This window comes from Styela clava, chromosome 8 (assembly GCF_964204865.1).
Source record: "Styela clava chromosome 8, kaStyClav1.hap1.2, whole genome shotgun sequence".
Classification (NCBI taxonomy): domain Eukaryota; kingdom Metazoa; phylum Chordata; class Ascidiacea; order Stolidobranchia; family Styelidae; genus Styela; species Styela clava.
Genome location: NC_135257.1, coordinates 18,933,279 through 18,959,912, shown reverse-complemented (window position 1 = coordinate 18,959,912; position 26,634 = coordinate 18,933,279). Strand labels below are relative to the sequence as shown.

The following is a 26,634-nucleotide window of genomic DNA, read 5'->3' as shown; positions in this document are numbered from 1 at the left end:
TACAAACGACTGACTCTCTTAAAACCATATAACAAAGGTCCCACCGAGATTTGAACTCGGATCGCTGGATTCCGAGTTCAGAGTGCTAACCATTACACCATGGGGCCAATAATACAAGTTGTTTTATGTTCTGCTTTATTGTTCATAACGTCGTCAGGTGTACCGGACATTTGAAATCGGATCACTTAAACTTTCAATTAATCCAGACTGTTAAGACCTACAATCTGTATACTACAATGTTTACTAGAGTCCCAATTTTAATTAAAAGGATCTGATTTAAGTTATTTGACAACTCCTATGTGTTTGTTAAGTGTTTTATGCTAGTGATAAAAGGACGTTGTCAGAAGTGGGATTCGAACCCACGCCTCCATTCGGAGACCAGAATTCTCACAATCCAGCTTAAGGAAAGAGGTGACTCTTGAGTCTGGCCCCTTAGACCACTCGGCCATTCTGACAACTGCTTGTAGGGTGTTATTGGTGCTCTATTAAATCATATTTCACTCTTACAAAAACGACTCACGCGAGATACTATTTGTTTTAAAAACATATGACTGTAAGCACTTAATACCAACTTCTGTTTGCGGTATTACTGTGTGACAGAACCAGGGAGGAATGATTATGAGTTTATATAAAAAGTTTTGTCTTCAAATCACAATATTCAAAAATAGCTGAGTAATTCATACCATACAGGTCCCACCGAGATTTGAACTCGGATCGATGGATTCAAAGTCCAGAGTGCTAACCATTACACCATGGGGCCGCCGATATATGCGATTTGTGATAATTAAAATAATAATAAACATAATCAGGTCGAAATTACCAACTTTCGATCAAAATTCGTTGGCGATTGGCGCCATGGCTTAGTTGGTTAAAGCACCTGTCTAGTAAACAGGAGATCCTGGGTTCTAATCCCATTGGTGCCTTAGTCATAGGGATCCCGCAGACCATTTTGACTTAAATCTTTTCTTCTACATTCTATGAATTCAATAATTAAAGTTTAGCTTTTTCGCGACCGACATTCAAAGAATCGAAATCAATAAAGTGTATACGTGATCAGCGCTTTCGGAGGCAAGATTGGAAAAAAATTACACCGTGATGTTCAACATAAAATCGACGGACGCCCAACTACAAACGATGGTTAACAGGTATTTAGTAATTAGAATTATTCGAGATTCTATTTCTCCTAAATCAGGAATATGGGTTTCAACTCGTTCTTATGGAGTGAACAGAAAAGGCGTGAGTCATAAACTTGATTTCAAAGTCACGAATCCATTTGAGGGCCAAATGTGTTATGCTACTGGGCGGCCTTGAGACGAATACGGATTCGAAGAACAGAGCGAATTTAACTAGTTTCTTATTTCTTTCACTAATCTGCAATATATGCACTTTCTTGAGGTTTGAATATGAACAATTCAAAGTTGAAAGAGCAGTTCTGCATTCGGAGTACACTCTCTTAAAACCATATACCAAAGGTCCCACCGAGATTTGAACTCGGATCGCTGGATTCAGAGTCCAGGGTGCTAACCATTACACCATGGGGCCAATAATGCAAGTTGTTTTATGTTCTTCTTTATTGTTCATAACGTCGTCAGGTGTACCGGACATTTGAAGTCGGATCACTTAAACTTTCAATTAATCCAGAATGTTAAGCCCTACAATCTGTATACTACAATGTTTACTAGAGTCCCAATTTTAATTAAAAGGATCTGATTTAAGTTATTTGACAACTCCTATGTGTTTGTTAAGTGTTTTATGGTAGTGATAAAAGGACGTTGTCAGAAGTGGGATTCGAACCCACGCCTCCATTCGGAGATCAGAATTCTCACAATCCAGCTTAAGGAAAGAGGTGACTCTTGAGTCTGGCGCCTTAGACCACTCGGCCATCCTGACAACTGCTTGTAGGGTGTTATTGGTGCTCTATTAAATCATATTTCAGTCTTACAAAAACGACTCACGCGAGATACTTTTTGTTTCAAAAACATATGACTGTAAGCACTTAATACCAACTTCTGTTTGCGGTATTACTGTGTGACAGAACCAGGGAGGAATGATTATGAGTTTATATAAAAAGTTTTGTCTTCAAATCACAATATTCAAAAATAGCTGAGTAATTCATACCATACAGGTCCCACCGAGATTTGAACTCGGATCGATGGATTCAAAGTCCAGAGTGCTAACCATTACACCATGGGGCCGCCGATATATGCGATTTGTGATAATTAAAATAATAATAAACATAATCAGGTCGAAATTACCAACTTTCGATCAAAATTCGTTGGCGATTGGCGCCATGGCTTAGTTGGTTAAAGCACCTGTCTAGTAAACAGGAGATCCTGGGTTCGAATCCCAGTGGTGCCTTAGTCATAGGGATCCCGCAGACCATTTTGACTTAAATCTTTTCTTCTACATTCTATGAATTCAATAATTAAAGTTTAGCTTTTTCGCGACCGACATTCAAAGAATCGAAATCAATAAAGTGTATACGTGATCAGTGCTTTCGGAGGCAAGATTGGAAAAAAATTACACCGTGATGTTCAACATAAAATCGACGGACGCCCAACTACAAACGATGGTTAACAGGTATTTAGTAATTAGAATTATTCGAGATTCTATTTCTCCTAAATCAGGAATATGGGTTTCAACTCGTTCTTATGGAGTGAACAGAAAAGGCGTGAGTCATAAACTTGATTTCAAAGTCACGAATCCATTTGAGGGCCAAATGTGTTATGCTACTGGGCGGCTTTGAGACGAATACGGATTCGAAGAACAGAGCGAATTTAACTAGTTTCTTATTTCTTTCACTAATCTGCAATATATGCACTTTCTTGAGGTTTGAATATGAACAATTCAAAGTTGAAAGAGCAGTTCTGCATTCGGAGTACACTCAAAGTATACAAACGACTGACTCTCTTAAAACCATATAACAAAGGTCCCACCGAGATTTGAACTCGGATCGCTGGATTCAGAGTCCAGGGTGCTAACCATTACACCATGGGGCCAATAATGCAAGTTGTTTTATGTTCTGCTTTATTGTTCATAACGTCGTCAGGTGTACCGGACATTTGAAGTCGGATCACTTAAACTTTCAATTAATCCAGAATGTTAAGCCCTACAATCTGTATACTACAATGTTTACTAGAGTCCCAATTTTAATTAAAAGGATCTGATTTAAGTTATTTGACAACTCCTATGTGTTTGTTAAGTGTTTTATGGTAGTGATAAAAGGACGTTGTCAGAAGTGGGATTCGAACCCACGCCTCCATTCGAAGACCAGAATTCTCACAATCCAGCTTAAGGAAAGAGGTGACTCTTGAGTCTGGCGCCTTAGACCACTCGGCCATCCTGACAACTGCTTGTAGGGTGTTATTGGTGCTCTATTAAATCATATTTCAGTCTTACAAAAACGACTCACGCGAGATACTTTTTGTTTTAAAAACATATGACTGTAAGCACTTAATACCAACTTCTGTTTGCGGTATTACTGTGTGACAGAACCAGGGAGGAATGATTATGAGTTTATATAAAAAGTTTTGTCTTCAAATCACAATGTTCAAAATTAGCTGAGTAATTCATACCATACAGGTCCCACCGAGATTTGAACTCGGATCGATGGATTCAAAGTCCAGAGTGCTAACCATTACACCATGGGGCCGCCGATATATGCGATTTGTGATAATTAAAATAATAATAAACATAATCAGGTCGAAATTACCAACTTTCGATCAAAATTCGTTGGCGATTGGCGCCATGGCTTAGTTGGTTAAAGCATCTGTCTAGTAAACAGGAGATCCTGGGTTCGAATCCCAGTGGTGCCTTAGTCATAGGGATCCCGCAGACCATTTTGACTTAAATCTTTTCTTCTACATTCTATGAATTCAATAATTAAAGTTTAGCTTTTTCGCGACCGACATTCAAAGAATCGAAATCAATAAAGTGTATACGTGATCAGTGCTTTCGGAGGCAAGATTGGAAAAAAATTACACCGTGATGTTCAACATAAAATCGACGGACGCCCAACTACAAACGATGGTTAACAGGTATTTAGTAATTAGAATTATTCGAGATTCTATTTCTCCTAAATCAGGAATATGGGTTTCAACTCGTTCTTATGGAGTGAACAGAAAAGGCGTGAGTCATAAACTTGATTTCAAAGTCACGAATCCATTTGAGGGCCAAATGTGTTATGCAACTGGGCGGCCTTGAGACGAATACGGATTCGAAGAACAGAGCGAATTTAACTAGTTTCTTATTTCTTTCACTAATCTGCAATATATGCACTTTCTTGAGGTTTGAATATGAACAATTCAAAGTTGAAAGAGCAGTTCTGCATTCGGAGTACACTCAAAGTATACAAACGACTGACTCTCTTAAAACCATATAACAAAGGTCCCACCGAGATTTGAACTCGGATCGCTGGATTCCGAGTTCAGAGTGCTAACCATTACACCATGGGGCCAATAATACAAGTTGTTTTATGTTCTGCTTTATTGTTCATAACGTCGTCAGGTGTACCGGACATTTGAAATCGGATCACTTAAACTTTCAATTAATCCAGACTGTTAAGACCTACAATCTGTATACTACAATGTTTACTAGAGTCCCAATTTTAATTAAAAGGATCTGATTTAAGTTATTTGACAACTCCTATGTGTTTGTTAAGTGTTTTATGCTAGTGATAAAAGGACGTTGTCAGAAGTGAGATTCGAACCCACGCCTCCATTCGGAGACCAGAATTCTCACAATCCAGCTTAAGGAAAGAGGTGACTCTTGAGTCTGGCCCCTTAGACCACTCGGCAATCCTGACAACTGCTTGTAGGGTGTTATTGGTGCTCTATTAAATCATATTTCACTCTTACAAAAACGACTCACGCGAGATACTATTTGTTTTAAAAACATATGACTGTAAGCACTTAATACCAACTTCTGTTTGCGGTATTACTGTGTGACAGAACCAGGGAGGAATGATTATGAGTTTATATAAAAAGTTTTGTCATCAAATCACAATATTCAAAAATAGCTGAGGAATTCATACCATACAGGTCCCACCGAGATTTGAACTCGGATCGATGGATTCAAAGTCCAGAGCGCTAACCATTACACCATGGGGCCGCCGATATATGCGATTTGTGATAATTAAAATAATATTAAACATAATCAAGTCGAAATTAACAACTTTCGATCAAAATTCGTTGGCGATTGGCGCCGTGGCTTAGTTGGTTAAAGCGCCTGTCTAGTAAACAGAAGATCCTGGGTTCGAATCCCAGTGGTGCCGTAGTCATAGGGATCCCGCAGACCATTTTGACTTAAATCTTTTCTTTTACATTCTATGAATTCAATAATTAAAGTTCATCTTTTTCGCGACCGACATACAAAGAATCGAAATTGTTAAAGTGTATACGTGATCAGTGCTTTCGAAGGCAAGATTTGAAAAAATTACACGGTGATGTTCAACATAAAATCGACAGACGCCCAACTACAAACGACGATTAACAGGTATTTAGTGATTAGAATTATTCGAGATCTATTTCTCCTAAATCAGGAATATGGGTTTCGACTCGTTCTTATGGAGTGAACAGAAAAGGCGTGAGTCATAAACTTGATTTCAAAGTCACGAATCCATTTGAGGGCCAAATGTGTTATGCTACTGGGCGGCCTTGAGACGAATACGGATTCGAAGAACAGAGCGAATTTAACTAGTTTCTTATTTCTTTCACTAATCTGCAATATATGCAATTTCTTGAGGTTTGAATATGAACAATTCAAAGTTGAAAGAGCAGTTCTGCATTCGGAGTACACTCAAAGTATACAAACGACTGACTCTCTAAAAACCATATAACAAAGGTCCCACCGAGATTTGAACTCGGATCGCTGGATTCAAAGTCCAGAGTGCTAACCATTACACCATGGGGCCGCCGATATATGCGATTTGTGATAATTAAAATAATAATAAACATAATCAAGTCGAAATTAACAACTTTCGATCAAAATTAGGCGATGGCGATGGAGATGGCGTTGGCGACTGGCGCCATGGCTTAGTTGGTTAAAGCGCCTGTCTAGTAAACAGGAGATCCTGGGTTCGAATCCCAGTGGTGCCTTAGTCATAGGGATCCCGCAGACCATTTTGACTTAAATCTTTTCTTCTACATTCTATGAATTCAATAATTAAAGTTCAGCTTTTTCGCGAACGACATACAAAGAATCGAAATCGTTAAAGTGTATACGTGATCAGTGTTTTCGGAGGCAAGATTGGAAAAAATTACACCGTGATGTTCAACATGAAATCGACGGACGCCCAACTACAAACGACGATTAACAGGTATTTAGTAATTAGAATTATTCGAGATCTATTTCTCCTAAGTCAGGAATATGGGTTTCAACTCGTTCTTATGGAGTGAACAGAAAAGGCGTGGGTCATAAACTTGATTTCAAAGTCACGAATCCATTTGAGGGCCAAATGTGTTATGCTACTGGGCGGCCTTGAGACGAATACGGATTCGAAGAACAGAGCGAATTTAACTAGTTTCTCATTTCTTTCACTAATCTGCAATATATGCACTTTCTTGAGGTTTGAATATGAACAATTCAAAGTTGAAAGAGCAGTTCTGCATTCGGAGTACACTCAAATTATACAAACGACTGACTCTCTTAAAACCATATAACAAAGGTCCCACCGAGATTTGAACTCGGATCGCTGGATTCCGAGTTCAGAGTGCTAACCATTACACCATGGGGCCAATAATACAAGTTGTTTTATGTTCTGCTTTATTGTTCATAACGTCGTCAGGTGTACCGGACATTTGAAATCGGATCACTTAAACTTTCAATTAATCCAGACTGTTAAGACCTACAATCTGTATACTACAATGTTTACTAGAGTCCCAATTTTAATTAAAAGGATCTGATTTAAGTTATTTGACAACTCCTATGTGTTTGTTAAGTGTTTTATGCTAGTGATAAAAGGACGTTGTCAGAAGTGGGATTCGAACCCACGCCTCCATTCGGAGACCAGAATTCTCACAATCCAGCTTAAGGAAAGAGGTGACTCTTGAGTCTGGCCCCTTAGACCACTCGGCCATCCTGACAACTGCTTGTAGGGTGTTATTGGTGCTCTATTAAATCATATTTCACTCTTACAAAAACGACTCACGCGAGATACTATTTGTTTTAAAAACATATGACTGTAAGCACTTAATACCAACTTCTGTTTGCGGTATTACTGTGTGACAGAACCAGGGAGGAATGATTATGAGTTTATATAAAAAGTTTTGTCTTCAAATCACAATATTCAAAAATAGCTGAGTAATTCATACCATACAGGTCCCACCGAGATTTGAACTCGGATCGATGGATTCAAAGTCCAGAGTGCTAACCATCACACCATGGGGCCGCCGATATATGCGATTTGTGATAATTAAAATAATAATAAACATAATCAGGTCGAAATTACCAACTTTCGATCAAAATTCGTTGGCGATTGGCGCCATGGCTTAGTTGGTTAAAGCACCTGTCTAGTAAACAGGAGATCCTGGGTTCTAATCCCATTGGTGCCTTAGTCATAGGGATCCCGCAGACCATTTTGACTTAAATCTTTTCTTCTACATTCTATGAATTCAATAATTAAAGTTTAGCTTTTTCGCGACCGACATTCAAAGAATCGAAATCAATAAAGTGTATACGTGATCAGCGCTTTCGGAGGCAAGATTGGAAAAAAATTACACCGTGATGTTCAACATAAAATCGACGGACGCCCAACTACAAACGATGGTTAACAGGTATTTAGTAATTAGAATTATTCGAGATTCTATTTCTCCTAAATCAGGAATATGGGTTTCAACTCGTTCTTATGGAGTGAACAGAAAAGGCGTGAGTCATAAACTTGATTTCAAAGTCACGAATCCATTTGAGGGCCAAATGTGTTATGCTACTGGGCGGCCTTGAGACGAATACGGATTCGAAGAACAGAGCGAATTTAACTAGTTTATCATTTCTTTCACTAATCTGCAATATATGCACTTTCTTGAGGTTTGAATATGAACAATTCAAAGTTGAAAGAGCAGTTCTGCATTCGGAGTACACTCTCTTAAAACCATATACCAAAGGTCCCACCGAGATTTGAACTCGGATCGCTGGATTCAGAGTCCAGGGTGCTAACCATTACACCATGGGGCCAATAATGCAAGTTGTTTTATGTTCTTCTTTATTGTTCATAACGTCGTCAGGTGTACCGGACATTTGAAGTCGGATCACTTAAACTTTCAATTAATCCAGAATGTTAAGCCCTACAATCTGTATACTACAATGTTTACTAGAGTCCCAATTTTAATTAAAAGGATCTGATTTAAGTTATTTGACAACTCCTATGTGTTTGTTAAGTGTTTTATGGTAGTGATAAAAGGACGTTGTCAGAAGTGGGATTCGAACCCACGCCTCCATTCGGAGATCAGAATTCTCACAATCCAGCTTAAGGAAAGAGGTGACTCTTGAGTCTGGCGCCTTAGACCACTCGGCCATCCTGACAACTGCTTGTAGGGTGTTATTGGTGCTCTATTAAATCATATTTCAGTCTTACAAAAACGACTCACGCGAGATACTTTTTGTTTCAAAAACATATGACTGTAAGCACTTAATACCAACTTCTGTTTGCGGTATTACTGTGTGACAGAACCAGGGAGGAATGATTATGAGTTTATATAAAAAGTTTTGTCTTCAAATCACAATATTCAAAAATAGCTGAGTAATTCATACCATACAGGTCCCACCGAGATTTGAACTCGGATCGATGGATTCAAAGTCCAGAGTGCTAACCATTACACCATGGGGCCGCCGATATATGCGATTTGTGATAATTAAAATAATAATAAACATAATCAGGTCGAAATTACCAACTTTCGATCAAAATTCGTTGGCGATTGGCGCCATGGCTTAGTTGGTTAAAGCACCTGTCTAGTAAACAGGAGATCCTGGGTTCGAATCCCAGTGGTGCCTTAGTCATAGGGATCCCGCAGACCATTTTGACTTAAATCTTTTCTTCTACATTCTATGAATTCAATAATTAAAGTTTAGCTTTTTCGCGACCGACATTCAAAGAATCGAAATCAATAAAGTGTATACGTGATCAGTGCTTTCGGAGGCAAGATTGGAAAAAAATTACACCGTGATGTTCAACATAAAATCGACGGACGCCCAACTACAAACGATGGTTAACAGGTATTTAGTAATTAGAATTATTCGAGATTCTATTTCTCCTAAATCAGGAATATGGGTTTCAACTCGTTCTTATGGAGTGAACAGAAAAGGCGTGAGTCATAAACTTGATTTCAAAGTCACGAATCCATTTGAGGGCCAAATGTGTTATGCTACTGGGCGGCCTTGAGACGAATACGGATTCGAAGAACAGAGCGAATTTAACTAGTTTCTTATTTCTTTCACTAATCTGCAATATATGCACTTTCTTGAGGTTTGAATATGAACAATTCAAAGTTGAAAGAGCAGTTCTGCATTCGGAGTACACTCAAAGTATACAAACGACTGACTCTCTTAAAACCATATAACAAAGGTCCCACCGAGATTTGAACTCGGATCGCTGGATTCAGAGTCCAGGGTGCTAACCATTACACCATGGGGCCAATAATGCAAGTTGTTTTATGTTCTGCTTTATTGTTCATAACGTCGTCAGGTGTACCGGACATTTGAAGTCGGATCACTTAAACTTTCAATTAATCCAGAATGTTAAGCCCTACAATCTGTATACTACAATGTTTACTAGAGTCCCAATTTTAATTAAAAGGATCTGATTTAAGTTATTTGACAACTCCTATGTGTTTGTTAAGTGTTTTATGGTAGTGATAAAAGGACGTTGTCAGAAGTGGGATTCGAACCCACGCCTCCATTCGGAGACCAGAATTCTCACAATCCAGCTTAAGGAAAGAGGTGACTCTTGAGTCTGGCGCCTTAGACCACTCGGCCATCCTGACAACTGCTTGTAGGGTGTTATTGGTGCTCTATTAAATCATATTTCAGTCTTACAAAAACGACTCACGCGAGATACTTTTTGTTTTAAAAACATATGACTGTAAGCACTTAATACCAACTTCTGTTTGCGGTATTACTGTGTGACAGAACCAGGGAGGAATGATTATGAGTTTATATAAAAAGTTTTGTCTTCAAATCACAATATTCAAAAATAGCTGAGTAATTCATACCATACAGGTCCCACCGAGATTTGAACTCGTATCGATGGATTCAAAGTCCAGAGTGCTAACCATTACACCATGGGGCCGCCGATATATGCGATTTGTGATAATTAAAATAATAATAAACATAATCAGGTCGAAATTACCAACTTTCGATCAAAATTCGTTGGCGATTGGCGCCATGGCTTAGTTGGTTAAAGCACCTGTCTAGTAAACAGGAGATCCTGGGTTCGAATCCCAGTGGTGCCTTAGTCATAGGGATCCCGCAGACCATTTTGACTTAAATCTTTTCTTCTACATTCTATGAATTCAATAATTAAAGTTTAGCTTTTTCGCGACCGACATTCAAAGAATCGAAATCAATAAAGTGTATACGTGATCAGTGCTTTCGGAGGCAAGATTGGAAAAAAATTACACCGTGATGTTCAACATAAAATCGACGGACGCCCAACTACAAACGATGGTTAACAGGTATTTAGTAATTAGAATTATTCGAGATTCTATTTCTCCTAAATCAGGAATATGGGTTTCAACTCGTTCTTATGGAGTGAACAGAAAAGGCGTGAGTCATAAACTTGATTTCAAAGTCACGAATCCATTTGAGGGCCAAATGTGTTATGCAACTGGGCGGCCTTGAGACGAATACGGATTCGAAGAACAGAGCGAATTTAACTAGTTTCTTATTTCTTTCACTAATCTGCAATATATGCACTTTCTTGAGGTTTGAATATGAACAATTCAAAGTTGAAAGAGCAGTTCTGCATTCGGAGTACACTCAAAGTATACAAACGACTGACTCTCTAAAAACCATCTAACAAAGGTCCCACCGAGATTTGAACTCGGATCGCTGGATTCAAAGTCCAGAGTGCTAACCATTACACCATGGGGCCGCCGATATATGCGATTTGTGATAATTAAAATAATAATAAACATAATCAGGTCGAAATTACCAACTTTCGATCAAAATTCGTTGGCGATTGGCGCCATGGCTTAGTTGGTTAAAGCACCTGTCTAGTAAACAGGAGATCCTGGGTTCTAATCCCATTGGTGCCTTAGTCATAGGGATCCCGCAGACCATTTTGACTTAAATCTTTTCTTCTACATTCTATGAATTCAATAATTAAAGTTTAGCTTTTTCGCGACCGACATTCAAAGAATCGAAATCAATAAAGTGTATACGTGATCAGCGCTTTCGGAGGCAAGATTGGAAAAAAATTACACCGTGATGTTCAACATAAAATCGACGGACGCCCAACTACAAACGATGGTTAACAGGTATTTAGTAATTAGAATTATTCGAGATTCTATTTCTCCTAAATCAGGAATATGGGTTTCAACTCGTTCTTATGGAGTGAACAGAAAAGGCGTGAGTCATAAACTTGATTTCAAAGTCACGAATCCATTTGAGGGCCAAATGTGTTATGCTACTGGGCGGCCTTGAGACGAATACGGATTCGAAGAACAGAGCGAATTTAACTAGTTTATCATTTCTTTCACTAATCTGCAATATATGCACTTTCTTGAGGTTTGAATATGAACAATTCAAAGTTGAAAGAGCAGTTCTGCATTCGGAGTACACTCTCTTAAAACCATATACCAAAGGTCCCACCGAGATTTGAACTCGGATCGCTGGATTCAGAGTCCAGGGTGCTAACCATTACACCATGGGGCCAATAATGCAAGTTGTTTTATGTTCTTCTTTATGTTCATAACGTCGTCAGGTGTACCGGACATTTGAAGTCGGATCACTTAAACTTTCAATTAATCCAGAATGTTAAGCCCTACAATCTGTATACTACAATGTTTACTAGAGTCCCAATTTTAATTAAAAGGATCTGATTTAAGTTATTTGACAACTCCTATGTGTTTGTTAAGTGTTTTATGGTAGTGATAAAAGGACGTTGTCAGAAGTGGGATTCGAACCCACGCCTCCATTCGGAGATCAGAATTCTCACAATCCAGCTTAAGGAAAGAGGTGACTCTTGAGTCTGGCGCCTTAGACCACTCGGCCATCCTGACAACTGCTTGTAGGGTGTTATTGGTGCTCTATTAAATCATATTTCAGTCTTACAAAAACGACTCACGCGAGATACTTTTTGTTTCAAAAACATATGACTGTAAGCACTTAATACCAACTTCTGTTTGCGGTATTACTGTGTGACAGAACCAGGGAGGAATGATTATGAGTTTATATAAAAAGTTTTGTCTTCAAATCACAATATTCAAAAATAGCTGAGTAATTCATACCATACAGGTCCCACCGAGATTTGAACACGGATCGATGGATTCAAAGTCCAGAGTGCTAACCATTACACCATGGGGCCGCCGATATATGCGATTTGTGATAATTAAAATAATAATAAACATAATCAGGTCGAAATTACCAACTTTCGATCAAAATTCGTTGGCGATTGGCGCCATGGCTTAGTTGGTTAAAGCACCTGTCTAGTAAACAGGAGATCCTGGGTTCGAATCCCAGTGGTGCCTTAGTCATAGGGATCCCGCAGACCATTTTGACTTAAATCTTTTCTTCTACATTCTATGAATTCAATAATTAAAGTTTAGCTTTTTCGCGACCGACATTCAAAGAATCGAAATCAATAAAGTGTATACGTGATCAGTGCTTTCGGAGGCAAGATTGGAAAAAAATTACACCGTGATGTTCAACATAAAATCGACGGACGCCCAACTACAAACGATGGTTAACAGGTATTTAGTAATTAGAATTATTCGAGATTCTATTTCTCCTAAATCAGGAATATGGGTTTCAACTCGTTCTTATGGAGTGAACAGAAAAGGCGTGAGTCATAAACTTGATTTCAAAGTCACGAATCCATTTGAGGGCCAAATGTGTTATGCTACTGGGCGGCCTTGAGACGAATACGGATTCGAAGAACAGAGCGAATTTAACTAGTTTCTTATTTCTTTCACTAATCTGCAATATATGCACTTTCTTGAGGTTTGAATATGAACAATTCAAAGTTGAAAGAGCAGTTCTGCATTCGGAGTACACTCAAAGTATACAAACGACTGACTCTCTTAAAACCATATAACAAAGGTCCCACCGAGATTTGAACTCGGATCGCTGGATTCAGAGTCCAGGGTGCTAACCATTACACCATGGGGCCAATAATGCAAGTTGTTTTATGTTCTGCTTTATTGTTCATGACGTCGTCAGGTGTACCGGACATTTGAAGTCGGATCACTTAAACTTTCAATTAATTCAGAATGTTAAGCCCTACAATCTGTATACTACAATGTTTACTAGAGTCCCAATTTTAATTAAAAGGATCTGATTTAAGTTATTTGACAACTCCTATGTGTTTGTTAAGTGTTTTATGCTAGTGATAAAAGGACGTTGTCAGAAGTGGGATTCGAACCCACGCCTCCATTCGGAGACCAGAATTCTCACAATCCAGCTTAAGGAAAGAGGTGACTCTTGAGTCTGGCCCCTTAGACCACTCGGCCATCCTGACAACTGCTTGTAGGGTGTTATTGGTGCTCTATTAAATCATATTTCACTCTTACAAAAACGACTCACGCGAGATACTATTTGTTTTAAAAACATATGACTGTAAGCACTTAATACCAACTTCTGTTTGCGGTATTACTGTGTGACAGAACCAGGGAGGAATGATTATGAGTTTATATAAAAAGTTTTGTCTTCAAATCACAATATTCAAAAATAGCTGAGTAATTCATACCATACAGGTCCCACCGAGATTTGAACTCGGATCGATGGATTCAAAGTCCAGAGTGCTAACCATTACACCATGGGGCCGCCGATATATGCGATTTGTGATAATTAAAATAATAATAAACATAATCAGGTCGAAATTACCAACTTTCGATCAAAATTCGTTGGCAATTGGCGCCATGGCTTAGTTGGTTAAAGCACCTGTCTAGTAAACAGGAGATCCTGGGTTCTAATCCCATTGGTGCCTTAGTCATAGGGATCCCGCAGACCATTTTGACTTAAATCTTTTCTTCTACATTCTATGAATTCAATAATTAAAGTTTAGCTTTTTCGCGACCGACATTCAAAGAATCGAAATCAATAAAGTGTATACGTGATCAGCGCTTTCGGAGGCAAGATTGGAAAAAAATTACACCGTGATGTTCAACATAAAATCGACGGACGCCCAACTACAAACGATGGTTAACAGGTATTTAGTAATTAGAATTATTCGAGATTCTATTTCTCCTAAATCAGGAATATGGGTTTCAACTCGTTCTTATGGAGTGAACAGAAAAGGCGTGAGTCATAAACTTGATTTCAAAGTCACGAATCCATTTGAGGGCCAAATGTGTTATGCTACTGGGCGGCCTTGAGACGAATACGGATTCGAAGAACAGAGCGAATTTAACTAGTTTATCATTTCTTTCACTAATCTGCAATATATGCACTTTCTTGAGGTTTGAATATGAACAATTCAAAGTTGAAAGAGCAGTTCTGCATTCGGAGTACACTCTCTTAAAACCATATACCAAAGGTCCCACCGAGATTTGAACTCGGATCGCTGGATTCAGAGTCCAGGGTGCTAACCATTACACCATGGGGCCAATAATGCAAGTTGTTTTATGTTCTTCTTTATTGTTCATAACGTCGTCAGGTGTACCGGACATTTGAAGTCGGATCACTTAAACTTTCAATTAATCCAGAATGTTAAGCCCTACAATCTGTATACTACAATGTTTACTAGAGTCCCAATTTTAATTAAAAGGATCTGATTTAAGTTATTTGACAACTCCTATGTGTTTGTTAAGTGTTTTATGGTAGTGATAAAAGGAAGTTGTCAGAAGTGGGATTCGAACCCACGCCTCCATTCGGAGATCAGAATTCTCACAATCCAGCTTAAGGAAAGAGGTGACTCTTGAGTCTGGCGCCTTAGACCACTCGGCCATCCTGACAACTGCTTGTAGGGTGTTATTGGTGCTCTATTAAATCATATTTCAGTCTTACAAAAACGACTCACGCGAGATACTTTTTGTTTCAAAAACATATGACTGTAAGCATTTAATACCAACTTCTGTTTGCGGTATTACTGTGTGACAGAACCAGGGAGGAATGATTATGAGTTTATATAAAAAGTTTTGTCTTCAAATCACAATATTCAAAAATAGCTGAGTAATTCATACCATACAGGTCCCACCGAGATTTGAACTCGGATCGATGGATTCAAAGTCCAGAGTGCTAACCATTACACCATGGGGCCGCCGATATATGCGATTTGTGATAATTAAAATAATAATAAACATAATCAGGTCGAAATTACCAACTTTCGATCAAAATTCGTTGGCGATTGGCGCCATGGCTTAGTTGGTTAAAGCACCTGTCTAGTAAACAGGAGATCCTGGGTTCGAATCCCAGTGGTGCCTTAGTCATAGGGATCCCGCAGACCATTTTGACTTAAATCTTTTCTTCTACATTCTATGAATTCAATAATTAAAGTTTAGCTTTTTCGCGACCGACATTCAAAGAATCGAAATCAATAAAGTGTATACGTGATCAGTGCTTTCGGAGGCAAGATTGGAAAAAAATTACACCGTGATGTTCAACATAAAATCGACGGACGCCCAACTACAAACGATGGTTAACAGGTATTTAGTAATTAGAATTATTCGAGATTCTATTTCTCCTAAATCAGGAATATGGGTTTCAACTCGTTCTTATGGAGTGAACAGAAAAGGCGTGAGTCATAAACTTGATTTCAAAGTCACGAATCCATTTGAGGGCCAAATGTGTTATGCTACTGGGCGGCCTTGAGACGAATACGGATTCGAAGAACAGAGCGAATTTAACTAGTTTCTTATTTCTTTCACTAATCTGCAATATATGCACTTTCTTGAGGTTTGAATATGAACAATTCAAAGTTGAAAGAGCAGTTCTGCATTCGGAGTACACTCAAAGTATACAAACGACTGACTCTCTTAAAACCATATAACAAAGGTCCCACCGAGATTTGAACTCGGATCGCTGGATTCAGAGTCCAGGGTGCTAACCATTACACCATGGGGCCAATAATGCAAGTTGTTTTATGTTCTGCTTTATTGTTCATAACGTCGTCAGGTGTACCGGACATTTGAAGTCGGATCACTTAAACTTTCAATTAATCCAGAATGTTAAGCCCTACAATCTGTATACTACAATGTTTACTAGAGTCCCAATTTTAATTAAAAGGATCTGATTTAAGTTATTTGACAACTCCTATGTGTTTGTTAAGTGTTTTATGGTAGTGATAAAAGGACGTTGTCAGAAGTGGGATTCGAACCCACGCCTCCATTCGGAGACCAGAATTCTCACAATCCAGCTTAAGGAAAGAGGTGACTCTTGAGTCTGGCGCCTTAGACCACTCGGCCATCCTGACAACTGCTTGTAGGGTGTTATTGGTGCTCTATTAAATCATATTTCAGTCTTACAAAAACGACTCACGCGAGATACTTTTTGTTTTAAAAACATATGACTGTAAGCACTTAATACCAACTTCTGTTTGCGGTATTACTGTGTGACAGAACCAGGGAGGAATGATTATGAGTTTATATAAAAAGTTTTGTCTTCAAATCACAATATTCAAAAATAGCTGAGTAATTCATACCATACAGGTCCCACCGAGATTTGAACTCGTATCGATGGATTCAAAGTCCAGAGTGCTAACCATTACACCATGGGGCCGCCGATATATGCGATTTGTGATAATTAAAATAATAATAAACATAATCAGGTCGAAATTACCAACTTTCGATCAAAATTCGTTGGCGATTGGCGCCATGGCTTAGTTGGTTAAAGCACCTGTCTAGTAAACAGGAGATCCTGGGTTCGAATCCCAGTGGTGCCTTAGTCATAGGGATCCCGCAGACCATTTTGACTTAAATCTTTTCTTCTACATTCTATGAATTCAATAATTAAAGTTTAGCTTTTTCGCGACCGACATTCAAAGAATCGAAATCAATAAAGTGTATACGTGATCAGTGCTTTCGGAGGCAAGATTGGAAAAAAATTACACCGTGATGTTCAACATAAAATCGACGGACGCCCAACTACAAACGATGGTTAACAGGTATTTAGTAATTAGAATTATTCGAGATTCTATTTCTCCTAAATCAGGAATATGGGTTTCAACTCGTTCTTATGGAGTGAACAGAAAAGGCGTGAGTCATAAACTTGATTTCAAAGTCACGAATCCATTTGAGGGCCAAATGTGTTATGCAACTGGGCGGCCTTGAGACGAATACGGATTCGAAGAACAGAGCGAATTTAACTAGTTTCTTATTTCTTTCACTAATCTGCAATATATGCACTTTCTTGAGGTTTGAATATGAACAATTCAAAGTTGAAAGAGCAGTTCTGCATTCGGAGTACACTCAGAGTATACAAACGACTGACTCTCTAAAAACCATCTAACAAAGGTCCCACCGAGATTTGAACTCGGATCGCTGGATTCAAAGTCCAGAGTGCTAACCATTACACCATGGGGCCGCCGATATATGCGATTTGTGATAATTAAAATAATAATAAACATAATCAGGTCGAAATTACCAACTTTCGATCAAAATTCGTTGGCGATTGGCGCCATGGCTTAGTTGGTTAAAGCACCTGTCTAGTAAACAGGAGATCCTGGGTTCTAATCCCATTGGTGCCTTAGTCATAGGGATCCCGCAGACCATTTTGACTTAAATCTTTTCTTCTACATTCTATGAATTCAATAATTAAAGTTTAGCTTTTTCGCGACCGACATTCAAAGAATCGAAATCAATAAAGTGTATACGTGATCAGCGCTTTCGGAGGCAAGATTGGAAAAAAATTACACCGTGATGTTCAACATAAAATCGACGGACGCCCAACTACAAACGATGGTTAACAGGTATTTAGTAATTAGAATTATTCGAGATTCTATTTCTCCTAAATCAGGAATATGGGTTTCAACTCGTTCTTATGGAGTGAACAGAAAAGGCGTGAGTCATAAACTTGATTTCAAAGTCACGAATCCATTTGAGGGCCAAATGTGTTATGCTACTGGGCGGCCTTGAGACGAATACGGATTCGAAGAACAGAGCGAATTTAACTAGTTTATCATTTCTTTCACTAATCTGCAATATATGCACTTTCTTGAGGTTTGAATATGAACAATTCAAAGTTGAAAGAGCAGTTCTGCATTCGGAGTACACTCTCTTAAAACCATATACCAAAGGTCCCACCGAGATTTGAACTCGGATCGCTGGATTCAGAGTCCAGGGTGCTAACCATTACACCATGGGGCCAATAATGCAAGTTGTTTTATGTTCTTCTTTATGTTCATAACGTCGTCAGGTGTACCGGACATTTGAAGTCGGATCACTTAAACTTTCAATTAATCCAGAATGTTAAGCCCTACAATCTGTATACTACAATGTTTACTAGAGTCCCAATTTTAATTAAAAGGATCTGATTTAAGTTATTTGACAACTCCTATGTGTTTGTTAAGTGTTTTATGGTAGTGATAAAAGGACGTTGTCAGAAGTGGGATTCGAACCCACGCCTCCATTCGGAGATCAGAATTCTCACAATCCAGCTTAAGGAAAGAGGTGACTCTTGAGTCTGGCGCCTTAGACCACTCGGCCATCCTGACAACTGCTTGTAGGGTGTTATTGGTGCTCTATTAAATCATATTTCAGTCTTACAAAAACGACTCACGCGAGATACTTTTTGTTTCAAAAACATATGACTGTAAGCACTTAATACCAACTTCTGTTTGCGGTATTACTGTGTGACAGAACCAGGGAGGAATGATTATGAGTTTATATAAAAAGTTTTGTCTTCAAATCACAATATTCAAAAATAGCTGAGTAATTCATACCATACAGGTCCCACCGAGATTTGAACACGGATCGATGGATTCAAAGTCCAGAGTGCTAACCATTACACCATGGGGCCGCCGATATATGCGATTTGTGATAATTAAAATAATAATAAACATAATCAGGTCGAAATTACCAACTTTCGATCAAAATTCGTTGGCGATTGGCGCCATGGCTTAGTTGGTTAAAGCACCTGTCTAGTAAACAGGAGATCCTGGGTTCGAATCCCAGTGGTGCCTTAGTCATAGGGATCCCGCAGACCATTTTGACTTAAATCTTTTCTTCTACATTCTATGAATTCAATAATTAAAGTTTAGCTTTTTCGCGACCGACATTCAAAGAATCGAAATCAATAAAGTGTATACGTGATCAGTGCTTTCGGAGGCAAGATTGGAAAAAAATTACACCGTGATGTTCAACATAAAATCGACGGACGCCCAACTACAAACGATGGTTAACAGGTATTTAGTAATTAGAATTATTCGAGATTCTATTTCTCCTAAATCAGGAATATGGGTTTCAACTCGTTCTTATGGAGTGAACAGAAAAGGCGTGAGTCATAAACTTGATTTCAAAGTCACGAATCCATTTGAGGGCCAAATGTGTTATGCTACTGGGCGGCCTTGAGACGAATACGGATTCGAAGAACAGAGCGAATTTAACTAGTTTCTTATTTCTTTCACTAATCTGCAATATATGCACTTTCTTGAGGTTTGAATATGAACAATTCAAAGTTGAAAGAGCAGTTCTGCATTCGGAGTACACTCAAAGTATACAAACGACTGACTCTCTTAAAACCATATAACAAAGGTCCCACCGAGATTTGAACTCGGATCGCTGGATTCAGAGTCCAGGGTGCTAACCATTACACCATGGGGCCAATAATGCAAGTTGTTTTATGTTCTGCTTTATTGTTCATGACGTCGTCAGGTGTACCGGACATTTGAAGTCGGATCACTTAAACTTTCAATTAATCCAGAATGTTAAGCCCTACAATCTGTATACTACAATGTTTACTAGAGTCCCAATTTTAATTAAAAGGATCTGATTTAAGTTATTTGACAACTCCTATGTGTTTGTTAAGTGTTTTATGGTAGTGATAAAAGGACGTTGTCAGAAGTGGGATTCGAACCCACGCCTCCATTCGGAGACCAGAATTCTCACAATCCAGCTTAAGGAAAGAGGTGACTCTTGAGTCTGGCGCCTTAGACCACTCGGCCATCCTGACAACTGCTTGTAGGGTGTTATTGGTGCTCTATTAAATCATATTTCAGTCTTACAAAAACGACTCACGCGAGATACTTTTTGTTTTAAAAACATATGACTGTAAGCACTTAATACCAACTTCTGTTTGCGGTATTACTGTGTGACAGAACCAGGGAGGAATGATTATGAGTTTATATAAAAAGTTTTGTCTTCAAATCACAATATTCAAAAATAGCTGAGTAATTCATACCATACAGGTACCACCGAGATTTGAACTCGTATCGATGGATTCAAAGTCCAGAGTGCTAACCATTACACCATGGGGCCGCCGATATATGCGATTTGTGATAATTAAAATAATAATAAACATAATCAGGTCGAAATTACCAACTTTCGATCAAAATTCGTTGGCGATTGGCGCCATGGCTTAGTTGGTTAAAGCACCTGTCTAGTAAACAGGAGATCCTGGGTTCGAATCCCAGTGGTGCCTTAGTCATAGGGATCCCGCAGACCATTTTGACTTAAATCTTTTCTTCTACATTCTATGAATTCAATAATTAAAGTTTAGCTTTTTCGCGACCGACATTCAAAGAATCGAAATCAATAAAGTGTATACGTGATCAGTGCTTTCGGAGGCAAGATTGGAAAAAAATTACACCGTGATGTTCAACATAAAATCGACGGACGCCCAACTACAAACGATGGTTAACAGGTATTTAGTAATTAGAATTATTCGAGATTCTATTTCTCCTAAATCAGGAATATGGGTTTCAACTCGTTCTTATGGAGTGAACAGAAAAGGCGTGAGTCATAAACTTGATTTCAAAGTCACGAATCCATTTGAGGGCCAAATGTGTTATGCAACTGGGCGGCCTTGAGACGAATACGGATTCGAAGAACAGAGCGAATTTAACTAGTTTCTTATTTCTTTCACTAATCTGCAATATATGCACTTTCTTGAGGTTTGAATATGAACAATTCAAAGTTGAAAGAGCAGTTCTGCATTCGGAGTACACTCAAAGTATACAAACGACTGACTCTCCTAAAACCATATAACAAAGGTCCCACCGAGATTTGAACTCGGATCGCTGGATTCCGAGTTCAGAGTGCTAACCATTACACCATGGGGCCAATAATACAAGTTGTTTTATGTTCTGCTTTATTGTTCATAACGTCGTCAGGTGTACCGGACATTTGAAATCGGATCACTTAAACTTTCAATTAATCCAGACTGTTAAGACCTACAATCTGTATACTACAATGTTTACTAGAGTCCCAATTTTAATTAAAAGGATCTGATTTAAGTTATTTGACAACTCCTATGTGTTTGTTAAGTGTTTTATGCTAGTGATAAAAGGACGTTGTCAGAAGTGAGATTCGAACCCACGCCTCCATTCGGAGACCAGAATTCTCACAATCCAGCTTAAGGAAAGAGGTGACTCTTGAGTCTGGCCCCTTAGACCACTCGGCAATCCTGACAACTGCTTGTAGGGTGTTATTGGTGCTCTATTAAATCATATTTCACTCTTACAAAAACGACTCACGCGAGATACTATTTGTTTTAAAAACATATGACTGTAAGCACTTAATACCAACTTCTGTTTGCGGTATTACTGTGTGACAGAACCAGGGAGGAATGATTATGAGTTTATATAAAAAGTTTTGTCATCAAATCACAATATTCAAAAATAGCTGAGGAATTCATACCATACAGGTCCCACCGAGATTTGAACTCGGATCGATGGATTCAAAGTCCAGAGTGCTAACCATTACACCATGGGGCCGCCGATATATGCGATTTGTGATAATTAAAATATTATTAAACATAATCAAGTCGAAATTAACAACTTTCGATCAAAATTCGTTGGCGATTGGCGCCGTGGCTTAGTTGGTTAAAGCGCCTGTCTAGTAAACAGAAGATCCTGGGTTCGAATCCCAGTGGTGCCGTAGTCATAGGGATCCCGCAGACCATTTTGACTTAAATCTTTTCTTTTACATTCTATGAATTCAATAATTAAAGTTCAGCTTTTTCGCGACCGACATACAAAGAATCGAAATTGTTAAAGTGTATACGTGATCAGTGCTTTCGGAGGCAAGATTTGAAAAAATTACACGGTGATGTTCAACATAAAATCGACAGACGCCCAACTACAAACGACGATTAACAGGTATTTAGTGATTAGAATTATTCGAGATCTATTTCTCCTAAATCAGGAATATGGGTTTCGACTCGTTCTTATGGAGTGAACAGAAAAGGCGTGAGTCATAAACTTGATTTCAAAGTCACGAATCCAATTGAGGGCCAAATGTGTTATGCTACTGGGCGGCCTTGAGACGAATACGGATTCGAAGAACAGAGCGAATTTAACTAGTTTCTTATTTCTTTCACTAATCTGCAATATATGCAATTTCTTGAGGTTTGAATATGAACAATTCAAAGTTGAAAGAGCAGTTCTGCATTCGGAGTACACTCAAAGTATACAAACGACTGACTCTCTAAAAACCATCTAACAAAGGTCCCACCGAGATTTGAACTCGGATCGCTGGATTCAAAGTCCAGAGTGCTAACCATTACACCATGGGGCCGCCGATATATGCGATTTGTGATAATTAAAATAATAATAAACATAATCAAGTCGAAATTAACAACTTTCGATCAAAATTAGGCGATGGCGATGGAGATGGCGTTGGCGACTGGCGCCATGGCTTAGTTGGTTAAAGCGCCTGTCTAGTAAACAGGAGATCCTGGGTTCGAATCCCAGTGGTGCCTTAGTCATAGGGATCCCGCAGACCATTTTGACTTAAATCTTTTCTTCTACATTCTATGAATTCAATAATTAAAGTTCAGCTTTTTCGCGAACGACATACAAAGAATCGAAATCGTTAAAGTGTATACGTGATCAGTGTTTTCGGAGGCAAGATTGGAAAAAATTACACCGTGATGTTCAACATGAAATCGACGGACGCCCAACTACAAACGACGATTAACAGGTATTTAGTAATTATAATTATTCGAGATCTATTTCTCCTAAGTCAGGAATATGGGTTTCAACTCGTTCTTATGGAGTGAACAGAAAAGGCGTGGGTCATAAACTTGATTTCAAAGTCACGAATCCATTTGAGGGCCAAATGTGTTATGCTACTGGGCGGCCTTGAGACGAATACGGATTCGAAGAACAGAGCGAATTTAACTAGTTTCTCATTTCTTTCACTAATCTGCAATATATGCACTTTCTTGAGGTTTGAATATGAACAATTCAAAGTTGAAAGAGCAGTTCTGCATTCGGAGTACACTCAAAGTATACAAACGACTGACTCTCTTAAAACCATATAACAAAGGTCCCACCGAGATTTGAACTCGGATCGCTGGATTCAGAGTCCAGGGTGCTAACCATTACACCATGGGGCCAATAATGCAAGTTGTTTTATGTTCTGCTTTATTGTTCATAACGTCGTCAGGTGTACCGGACATTTGAAGTCGGATCACTTAAACTTTCAATTAATCCAGAATGTTAAGCCCTACAATCTGTATACTACAATGTTTACTAGAGTCCCAATTTTAATTAAAAGGATCTGATTTAAGTTATTTGACAACTCCTATGTGTTTGTTAAGTGTTTTATGGTAGTGATAAAAGGACGTTGTCAGAAGTGGGATTCGAACCCACGCCTCCATTCGGAGACCAGAATTCCCACAATCCAGCTTAAGGAAAGAGGTGACTCTTGAGTCTGGCGCCTTAGACCACTCGGCCATCCTGACAACTGCTTGTAGGGTGTTATTGGTGCTCTATTAAATCATATTTCAGTCTTACAAAAACGACTCACGCGAGATACTTTTTGTTTTAAAAACATATGACTGTAAGCACTTAATACGAACTTCTGTTTGCGGTATTACTTTGTGACAGAACCAGGGAGGAATGATTATGAGTTGATATAAAAAGTTTTGTCTTCAAATCACAATATTCAAAAATAGCTGAGTAATTCATACCATACAGGTCCCACCGAGATTTGAACTCGGATCGATGGATTCAAAGTCCAGAGTGCTAACCATTACACCATGGGGCCGCCGATATATGCGATTTGTGATAATTAAAATAATATTAAACATAATCAAGTCGAAATTAACAACTTTCGATCAAAATTCGTTGGCGATTGGCGCCGTGGCTTAGTTGGTTAAAGCGCCTGTCTAGTAAAACAGGAGATCCTGGGTTCGAATCCCAGTGGTGCCTTAGTCATAGGGATCCCGCAGACCATTTTGACTTAAATCTTTTCTTCTACATTCTATGAATTCAATAATTAAAGTTCAGCTTTTTCGCGACCGACATACAAAGAATCTAAATTGTTAAAGTGTATACGTGATCAGTGCTTTCGGAGGCAAGATTTGAAAAAATTACACGGTGATGTTCAACATAAAATCGACAGACGCCAAACTACAAACGACGATTAACAGGTATTTAGTAATTAGAATTATTCGAGATCTATTTCTCCTAAATCAGGAATATGGGTTTCGACTCGTTTTTATGGAGTGAACAGAAAAGGCGTGAGTCATAAACTTGATTTCAAAGTCACGAATCCATTTGAGGGCCAAATGTGTTATGCTACTGGGCGGCCTTGAGACGAATACGGATTCGAAGAACAGAGCGAATTTAACTAGTTTCTTATTTCTTTCACTAATCTGCAATATATGCAATTTCTTGAGGTTTGAATATGAACAATTCAAAGTTGAAAGAGCAGTTCTGCATTCGGAGTACACTCAAAGTATACAAACGACTGACTCTTTAAAAACCATCTAACAAAGGTCCCACCGAGATTTGAACTCGGATCGCTGGATTCAGAGTCCAGAGTGCTAACCATTACACCATGGGGCCAATGATACAAGTCGTTTTATGTTCTGCTTTATTGTTCATAACGTCATCAGGTGCACCGGACATTTGAAATCGGATCACTTAAACTTTTAATTAATTCAGACTGGTAAGCCCTACATTCTGTATACTACAATGTTTACTAGAGACCCAATTTTAATGAAAAAGTATCTGATTTAAGTTTTTTGACAACTCCATGTGTTTGTCAAATGTTTTATGGTAATGATAAAAGGACGTTGTCAGAAGTGGAATTCGAACCCACGCCTCCACTCGGAGACCAGAATTCTCACAATCCAGCTTAAGGAAAGAGGTGACTCTTGAGCCTGGCGCCTTAGACCACTCGGCCATCCTGACGTCTGCTGGTAGGATGTTATTGGTGCTCTATTAAATCATATTTCAGGCATACAAAAACGACTCATGCGAGATACTATTTGTTTTAAAAGCATATGACTGTAAGTACTTAATACCAACTCCTGTTTGCAGTATTACTGTGTGACATAGTCAGGGAGGTATGATTATGAGTTTATATTAAAAGTTTTGTCATCAAATCACAATATTCAAAAATAGCTGAGGAATTTATACCGGACAGGTCCCACCGAGATTTGAACTCGGATCGCTGGATTCAAAGTCCAGAGTGCTAACCATTACATCATGGGGCCACCGATATATGCGATTTGTGATAATTAAAATAATAATAAACATAATCAAGTCGAAATTAACAACTTTCGATCAAAATTCGTTGGCGATTGGCGCCATGGCTTAGTTGGTTAAAGCGCCTGTCTAGTAAACAGGACATCCTGGGTTCGAATCCCAGTGGTGCCTTAGTCATAGGGATCCCGCAGACCATTTTGACTTAAATCTTTTCTTCTACATTCTATGAATTCAATAGTTAAATTTAAGCTTTTTCGCGACCGACATACAAAGAATCGAAATCGTTAAAGTGTATACGTGATCAGTGCTTTCGGAGGCAAGATTGGAAAAAATTACACCGTGATGTTCAACATAAAATCGACGGACGCCCAACTACAAACGATGGTTAACAGGTATTTAGTAATTCGAATTATTCGAGATTCTATTTCTCTTAAATCAGGAATATGGGTTTCAACTCGTTCTTATGGAGTGAACAGAAAAGGCGTGAGTCATAAACTTGATTTCAAAGTCACGAATCCATTTGAGGGCCAAATGTGTTATGCTACTGGGCGGCCTTGAGACGAATACGGATTCGAAGAACAGAGCGAATTTAATTAGTTTCTTATTTCTTTCACTAATCTGCAATATATGCAATTTCTTGAGGTTTGAATATAAACAATTCAAAGTTGAAAGAGCAGTTCTGCATTCGGAGTACACTCAAAGTATACAAACGACTGACTCTCTAAAAACCATCTAACAAAGGTCCCACCGAGATTTGAACTCGGATCGCTGGATTCAGAGTCCAGAGTGCTAACCATTACACCATGGGGCCAATGATACAAGTCGTTTTATGTTCTGCTTTATTGTTCATAACGTCATCAGGTGCACCGGACATTTGAAATCGGATCACT

At 38.6% G+C, this 26,634-nt stretch overlaps 59 non-coding genes across 59 annotated transcripts; 15 read left to right on the top strand and 44 right to left on the bottom strand.

Annotated features, from left to right (window-relative positions):
- Window positions 1–35: 35 nt before the first annotated feature.
- On the bottom strand, window positions 36–107 carry Trnap-cgg (transfer RNA proline (anticodon CGG)). The gene has a single exon. It is a non-coding gene; the product is annotated as a tRNA-Pro (tRNA).
- Window positions 108–338: 231 nt separating this feature from the next.
- On the bottom strand, window positions 339–455 carry Trnal-caa (transfer RNA leucine (anticodon CAA)). The gene is made up of 2 exons: window positions 418–455; window positions 339–384 (listed from the first exon to the last, which is right to left on the bottom strand). It is a non-coding gene; the product is annotated as a tRNA-Leu (tRNA).
- Window positions 456–688: 233 nt separating this feature from the next.
- On the bottom strand, window positions 689–760 carry Trnaq-uug (transfer RNA glutamine (anticodon UUG)). Its single transcript has one exon. It is a non-coding gene; the product is annotated as a tRNA-Gln (tRNA).
- A 710-nt stretch (window positions 761–1,470) lies between these two features.
- On the bottom strand, window positions 1,471–1,542 carry Trnaq-cug (transfer RNA glutamine (anticodon CUG)). Its single transcript has one exon. It is a non-coding gene; the product is annotated as a tRNA-Gln (tRNA).
- Window positions 1,543–1,773: 231 nt separating this feature from the next.
- On the bottom strand, window positions 1,774–1,890 carry Trnal-caa (transfer RNA leucine (anticodon CAA)). The gene is made up of 2 exons: window positions 1,853–1,890; window positions 1,774–1,819 (listed from the first exon to the last, which is right to left on the bottom strand). It is a non-coding gene; the product is annotated as a tRNA-Leu (tRNA).
- A 233-nt stretch (window positions 1,891–2,123) lies between these two features.
- Window positions 2,124–2,195, bottom strand: Trnaq-uug (transfer RNA glutamine (anticodon UUG)). Its single transcript has one exon. It is a non-coding gene; the product is annotated as a tRNA-Gln (tRNA).
- Window positions 2,196–2,284: 89 nt separating this feature from the next.
- On the top strand, window positions 2,285–2,358 carry Trnat-agu (transfer RNA threonine (anticodon AGU)). Its single transcript has one exon. It is a non-coding gene; the product is annotated as a tRNA-Thr (tRNA).
- A 569-nt stretch (window positions 2,359–2,927) lies between these two features.
- On the bottom strand, window positions 2,928–2,999 carry Trnaq-cug (transfer RNA glutamine (anticodon CUG)). The gene has a single exon. It is a non-coding gene; the product is annotated as a tRNA-Gln (tRNA).
- A 231-nt stretch (window positions 3,000–3,230) lies between these two features.
- On the bottom strand, window positions 3,231–3,347 carry Trnal-caa (transfer RNA leucine (anticodon CAA)). The gene is made up of 2 exons: window positions 3,310–3,347; window positions 3,231–3,276 (listed from the first exon to the last, which is right to left on the bottom strand). It is a non-coding gene; the product is annotated as a tRNA-Leu (tRNA).
- Window positions 3,348–3,580: 233 nt separating this feature from the next.
- Window positions 3,581–3,652, bottom strand: Trnaq-uug (transfer RNA glutamine (anticodon UUG)). The gene has a single exon. It is a non-coding gene; the product is annotated as a tRNA-Gln (tRNA).
- Window positions 3,653–3,741: 89 nt separating this feature from the next.
- Window positions 3,742–3,815, top strand: Trnat-agu (transfer RNA threonine (anticodon AGU)). Its single transcript has one exon. It is a non-coding gene; the product is annotated as a tRNA-Thr (tRNA).
- Window positions 3,816–4,384: 569 nt separating this feature from the next.
- Window positions 4,385–4,456, bottom strand: Trnap-cgg (transfer RNA proline (anticodon CGG)). Its single transcript has one exon. It is a non-coding gene; the product is annotated as a tRNA-Pro (tRNA).
- Window positions 4,457–5,198: 742 nt separating this feature from the next.
- Window positions 5,199–5,272, top strand: Trnat-agu (transfer RNA threonine (anticodon AGU)). Its single transcript has one exon. It is a non-coding gene; the product is annotated as a tRNA-Thr (tRNA).
- A 567-nt stretch (window positions 5,273–5,839) lies between these two features.
- Window positions 5,840–5,911, bottom strand: Trnaq-uug (transfer RNA glutamine (anticodon UUG)). Its single transcript has one exon. It is a non-coding gene; the product is annotated as a tRNA-Gln (tRNA).
- Window positions 5,912–6,021: 110 nt separating this feature from the next.
- On the top strand, window positions 6,022–6,095 carry Trnat-agu (transfer RNA threonine (anticodon AGU)). The gene has a single exon. It is a non-coding gene; the product is annotated as a tRNA-Thr (tRNA).
- Window positions 6,096–6,662: 567 nt separating this feature from the next.
- Trnap-cgg (transfer RNA proline (anticodon CGG)) lies at window positions 6,663–6,734 on the bottom strand. Its single transcript has one exon. It is a non-coding gene; the product is annotated as a tRNA-Pro (tRNA).
- A 231-nt stretch (window positions 6,735–6,965) lies between these two features.
- Window positions 6,966–7,082, bottom strand: Trnal-caa (transfer RNA leucine (anticodon CAA)). Its single transcript has 2 exons — window positions 7,045–7,082; window positions 6,966–7,011 (listed from the first exon to the last, which is right to left on the bottom strand). It is a non-coding gene; the product is annotated as a tRNA-Leu (tRNA).
- A 1,015-nt stretch (window positions 7,083–8,097) lies between these two features.
- Trnaq-cug (transfer RNA glutamine (anticodon CUG)) lies at window positions 8,098–8,169 on the bottom strand. The gene has a single exon. It is a non-coding gene; the product is annotated as a tRNA-Gln (tRNA).
- Window positions 8,170–8,400: 231 nt separating this feature from the next.
- Window positions 8,401–8,517, bottom strand: Trnal-caa (transfer RNA leucine (anticodon CAA)). The gene is made up of 2 exons: window positions 8,480–8,517; window positions 8,401–8,446 (listed from the first exon to the last, which is right to left on the bottom strand). It is a non-coding gene; the product is annotated as a tRNA-Leu (tRNA).
- Window positions 8,518–8,750: 233 nt separating this feature from the next.
- Window positions 8,751–8,822, bottom strand: Trnaq-uug (transfer RNA glutamine (anticodon UUG)). Its single transcript has one exon. It is a non-coding gene; the product is annotated as a tRNA-Gln (tRNA).
- An 89-nt stretch (window positions 8,823–8,911) lies between these two features.
- Window positions 8,912–8,985, top strand: Trnat-agu (transfer RNA threonine (anticodon AGU)). Its single transcript has one exon. It is a non-coding gene; the product is annotated as a tRNA-Thr (tRNA).
- A 569-nt stretch (window positions 8,986–9,554) lies between these two features.
- Trnaq-cug (transfer RNA glutamine (anticodon CUG)) lies at window positions 9,555–9,626 on the bottom strand. Its single transcript has one exon. It is a non-coding gene; the product is annotated as a tRNA-Gln (tRNA).
- Window positions 9,627–9,857: 231 nt separating this feature from the next.
- Trnal-caa (transfer RNA leucine (anticodon CAA)) lies at window positions 9,858–9,974 on the bottom strand. Its single transcript has 2 exons — window positions 9,937–9,974; window positions 9,858–9,903 (listed from the first exon to the last, which is right to left on the bottom strand). It is a non-coding gene; the product is annotated as a tRNA-Leu (tRNA).
- A 394-nt stretch (window positions 9,975–10,368) lies between these two features.
- On the top strand, window positions 10,369–10,442 carry Trnat-agu (transfer RNA threonine (anticodon AGU)). Its single transcript has one exon. It is a non-coding gene; the product is annotated as a tRNA-Thr (tRNA).
- A 569-nt stretch (window positions 10,443–11,011) lies between these two features.
- On the bottom strand, window positions 11,012–11,083 carry Trnaq-uug (transfer RNA glutamine (anticodon UUG)). The gene has a single exon. It is a non-coding gene; the product is annotated as a tRNA-Gln (tRNA).
- A 710-nt stretch (window positions 11,084–11,793) lies between these two features.
- Trnaq-cug (transfer RNA glutamine (anticodon CUG)) lies at window positions 11,794–11,865 on the bottom strand. The gene has a single exon. It is a non-coding gene; the product is annotated as a tRNA-Gln (tRNA).
- Window positions 11,866–12,095: 230 nt separating this feature from the next.
- Window positions 12,096–12,212, bottom strand: Trnal-caa (transfer RNA leucine (anticodon CAA)). Its single transcript has 2 exons — window positions 12,175–12,212; window positions 12,096–12,141 (listed from the first exon to the last, which is right to left on the bottom strand). It is a non-coding gene; the product is annotated as a tRNA-Leu (tRNA).
- Window positions 12,213–12,606: 394 nt separating this feature from the next.
- On the top strand, window positions 12,607–12,680 carry Trnat-agu (transfer RNA threonine (anticodon AGU)). The gene has a single exon. It is a non-coding gene; the product is annotated as a tRNA-Thr (tRNA).
- Window positions 12,681–13,249: 569 nt separating this feature from the next.
- Trnaq-cug (transfer RNA glutamine (anticodon CUG)) lies at window positions 13,250–13,321 on the bottom strand. Its single transcript has one exon. It is a non-coding gene; the product is annotated as a tRNA-Gln (tRNA).
- Window positions 13,322–13,552: 231 nt separating this feature from the next.
- Window positions 13,553–13,669, bottom strand: Trnal-caa (transfer RNA leucine (anticodon CAA)). The gene is made up of 2 exons: window positions 13,632–13,669; window positions 13,553–13,598 (listed from the first exon to the last, which is right to left on the bottom strand). It is a non-coding gene; the product is annotated as a tRNA-Leu (tRNA).
- Window positions 13,670–13,902: 233 nt separating this feature from the next.
- Trnaq-uug (transfer RNA glutamine (anticodon UUG)) lies at window positions 13,903–13,974 on the bottom strand. Its single transcript has one exon. It is a non-coding gene; the product is annotated as a tRNA-Gln (tRNA).
- A 710-nt stretch (window positions 13,975–14,684) lies between these two features.
- Window positions 14,685–14,756, bottom strand: Trnaq-cug (transfer RNA glutamine (anticodon CUG)). Its single transcript has one exon. It is a non-coding gene; the product is annotated as a tRNA-Gln (tRNA).
- Window positions 14,757–14,987: 231 nt separating this feature from the next.
- Trnal-caa (transfer RNA leucine (anticodon CAA)) lies at window positions 14,988–15,104 on the bottom strand. Its single transcript has 2 exons — window positions 15,067–15,104; window positions 14,988–15,033 (listed from the first exon to the last, which is right to left on the bottom strand). It is a non-coding gene; the product is annotated as a tRNA-Leu (tRNA).
- A 233-nt stretch (window positions 15,105–15,337) lies between these two features.
- On the bottom strand, window positions 15,338–15,409 carry Trnaq-uug (transfer RNA glutamine (anticodon UUG)). The gene has a single exon. It is a non-coding gene; the product is annotated as a tRNA-Gln (tRNA).
- An 89-nt stretch (window positions 15,410–15,498) lies between these two features.
- Trnat-agu (transfer RNA threonine (anticodon AGU)) lies at window positions 15,499–15,572 on the top strand. The gene has a single exon. It is a non-coding gene; the product is annotated as a tRNA-Thr (tRNA).
- A 569-nt stretch (window positions 15,573–16,141) lies between these two features.
- Trnaq-cug (transfer RNA glutamine (anticodon CUG)) lies at window positions 16,142–16,213 on the bottom strand. The gene has a single exon. It is a non-coding gene; the product is annotated as a tRNA-Gln (tRNA).
- A 231-nt stretch (window positions 16,214–16,444) lies between these two features.
- Trnal-caa (transfer RNA leucine (anticodon CAA)) lies at window positions 16,445–16,561 on the bottom strand. The gene is made up of 2 exons: window positions 16,524–16,561; window positions 16,445–16,490 (listed from the first exon to the last, which is right to left on the bottom strand). It is a non-coding gene; the product is annotated as a tRNA-Leu (tRNA).
- Window positions 16,562–16,955: 394 nt separating this feature from the next.
- On the top strand, window positions 16,956–17,029 carry Trnat-agu (transfer RNA threonine (anticodon AGU)). The gene has a single exon. It is a non-coding gene; the product is annotated as a tRNA-Thr (tRNA).
- A 569-nt stretch (window positions 17,030–17,598) lies between these two features.
- Trnaq-uug (transfer RNA glutamine (anticodon UUG)) lies at window positions 17,599–17,670 on the bottom strand. Its single transcript has one exon. It is a non-coding gene; the product is annotated as a tRNA-Gln (tRNA).
- Window positions 17,671–18,380: 710 nt separating this feature from the next.
- Window positions 18,381–18,452, bottom strand: Trnaq-cug (transfer RNA glutamine (anticodon CUG)). Its single transcript has one exon. It is a non-coding gene; the product is annotated as a tRNA-Gln (tRNA).
- Window positions 18,453–18,682: 230 nt separating this feature from the next.
- On the bottom strand, window positions 18,683–18,799 carry Trnal-caa (transfer RNA leucine (anticodon CAA)). Its single transcript has 2 exons — window positions 18,762–18,799; window positions 18,683–18,728 (listed from the first exon to the last, which is right to left on the bottom strand). It is a non-coding gene; the product is annotated as a tRNA-Leu (tRNA).
- Window positions 18,800–19,193: 394 nt separating this feature from the next.
- Trnat-agu (transfer RNA threonine (anticodon AGU)) lies at window positions 19,194–19,267 on the top strand. Its single transcript has one exon. It is a non-coding gene; the product is annotated as a tRNA-Thr (tRNA).
- A 569-nt stretch (window positions 19,268–19,836) lies between these two features.
- On the bottom strand, window positions 19,837–19,908 carry Trnaq-cug (transfer RNA glutamine (anticodon CUG)). The gene has a single exon. It is a non-coding gene; the product is annotated as a tRNA-Gln (tRNA).
- Window positions 19,909–20,139: 231 nt separating this feature from the next.
- Trnal-caa (transfer RNA leucine (anticodon CAA)) lies at window positions 20,140–20,256 on the bottom strand. Its single transcript has 2 exons — window positions 20,219–20,256; window positions 20,140–20,185 (listed from the first exon to the last, which is right to left on the bottom strand). It is a non-coding gene; the product is annotated as a tRNA-Leu (tRNA).
- Window positions 20,257–20,650: 394 nt separating this feature from the next.
- On the top strand, window positions 20,651–20,724 carry Trnat-agu (transfer RNA threonine (anticodon AGU)). Its single transcript has one exon. It is a non-coding gene; the product is annotated as a tRNA-Thr (tRNA).
- A 569-nt stretch (window positions 20,725–21,293) lies between these two features.
- Window positions 21,294–21,365, bottom strand: Trnap-cgg (transfer RNA proline (anticodon CGG)). Its single transcript has one exon. It is a non-coding gene; the product is annotated as a tRNA-Pro (tRNA).
- A 581-nt stretch (window positions 21,366–21,946) lies between these two features.
- On the bottom strand, window positions 21,947–22,018 carry Trnaq-uug (transfer RNA glutamine (anticodon UUG)). The gene has a single exon. It is a non-coding gene; the product is annotated as a tRNA-Gln (tRNA).
- Window positions 22,019–22,107: 89 nt separating this feature from the next.
- Window positions 22,108–22,181, top strand: Trnat-agu (transfer RNA threonine (anticodon AGU)). The gene has a single exon. It is a non-coding gene; the product is annotated as a tRNA-Thr (tRNA).
- Window positions 22,182–22,748: 567 nt separating this feature from the next.
- Window positions 22,749–22,820, bottom strand: Trnaq-uug (transfer RNA glutamine (anticodon UUG)). Its single transcript has one exon. It is a non-coding gene; the product is annotated as a tRNA-Gln (tRNA).
- Window positions 22,821–22,930: 110 nt separating this feature from the next.
- Trnat-agu (transfer RNA threonine (anticodon AGU)) lies at window positions 22,931–23,004 on the top strand. Its single transcript has one exon. It is a non-coding gene; the product is annotated as a tRNA-Thr (tRNA).
- A 567-nt stretch (window positions 23,005–23,571) lies between these two features.
- On the bottom strand, window positions 23,572–23,643 carry Trnaq-cug (transfer RNA glutamine (anticodon CUG)). Its single transcript has one exon. It is a non-coding gene; the product is annotated as a tRNA-Gln (tRNA).
- A 231-nt stretch (window positions 23,644–23,874) lies between these two features.
- Window positions 23,875–23,991, bottom strand: Trnal-caa (transfer RNA leucine (anticodon CAA)). The gene is made up of 2 exons: window positions 23,954–23,991; window positions 23,875–23,920 (listed from the first exon to the last, which is right to left on the bottom strand). It is a non-coding gene; the product is annotated as a tRNA-Leu (tRNA).
- Window positions 23,992–24,224: 233 nt separating this feature from the next.
- Window positions 24,225–24,296, bottom strand: Trnaq-uug (transfer RNA glutamine (anticodon UUG)). The gene has a single exon. It is a non-coding gene; the product is annotated as a tRNA-Gln (tRNA).
- An 89-nt stretch (window positions 24,297–24,385) lies between these two features.
- Trnat-agu (transfer RNA threonine (anticodon AGU)) lies at window positions 24,386–24,460 on the top strand. The gene has a single exon. It is a non-coding gene; the product is annotated as a tRNA-Thr (tRNA).
- Window positions 24,461–25,027: 567 nt separating this feature from the next.
- On the bottom strand, window positions 25,028–25,099 carry Trnaq-cug (transfer RNA glutamine (anticodon CUG)). The gene has a single exon. It is a non-coding gene; the product is annotated as a tRNA-Gln (tRNA).
- A 231-nt stretch (window positions 25,100–25,330) lies between these two features.
- On the bottom strand, window positions 25,331–25,447 carry Trnal-caa (transfer RNA leucine (anticodon CAA)). The gene is made up of 2 exons: window positions 25,410–25,447; window positions 25,331–25,376 (listed from the first exon to the last, which is right to left on the bottom strand). It is a non-coding gene; the product is annotated as a tRNA-Leu (tRNA).
- A 233-nt stretch (window positions 25,448–25,680) lies between these two features.
- Trnaq-uug (transfer RNA glutamine (anticodon UUG)) lies at window positions 25,681–25,752 on the bottom strand. The gene has a single exon. It is a non-coding gene; the product is annotated as a tRNA-Gln (tRNA).
- An 89-nt stretch (window positions 25,753–25,841) lies between these two features.
- Window positions 25,842–25,915, top strand: Trnat-agu (transfer RNA threonine (anticodon AGU)). Its single transcript has one exon. It is a non-coding gene; the product is annotated as a tRNA-Thr (tRNA).
- Window positions 25,916–26,483: 568 nt separating this feature from the next.
- Trnaq-cug (transfer RNA glutamine (anticodon CUG)) lies at window positions 26,484–26,555 on the bottom strand. Its single transcript has one exon. It is a non-coding gene; the product is annotated as a tRNA-Gln (tRNA).
- Window positions 26,556–26,634: the final 79 nt, after the last annotated feature.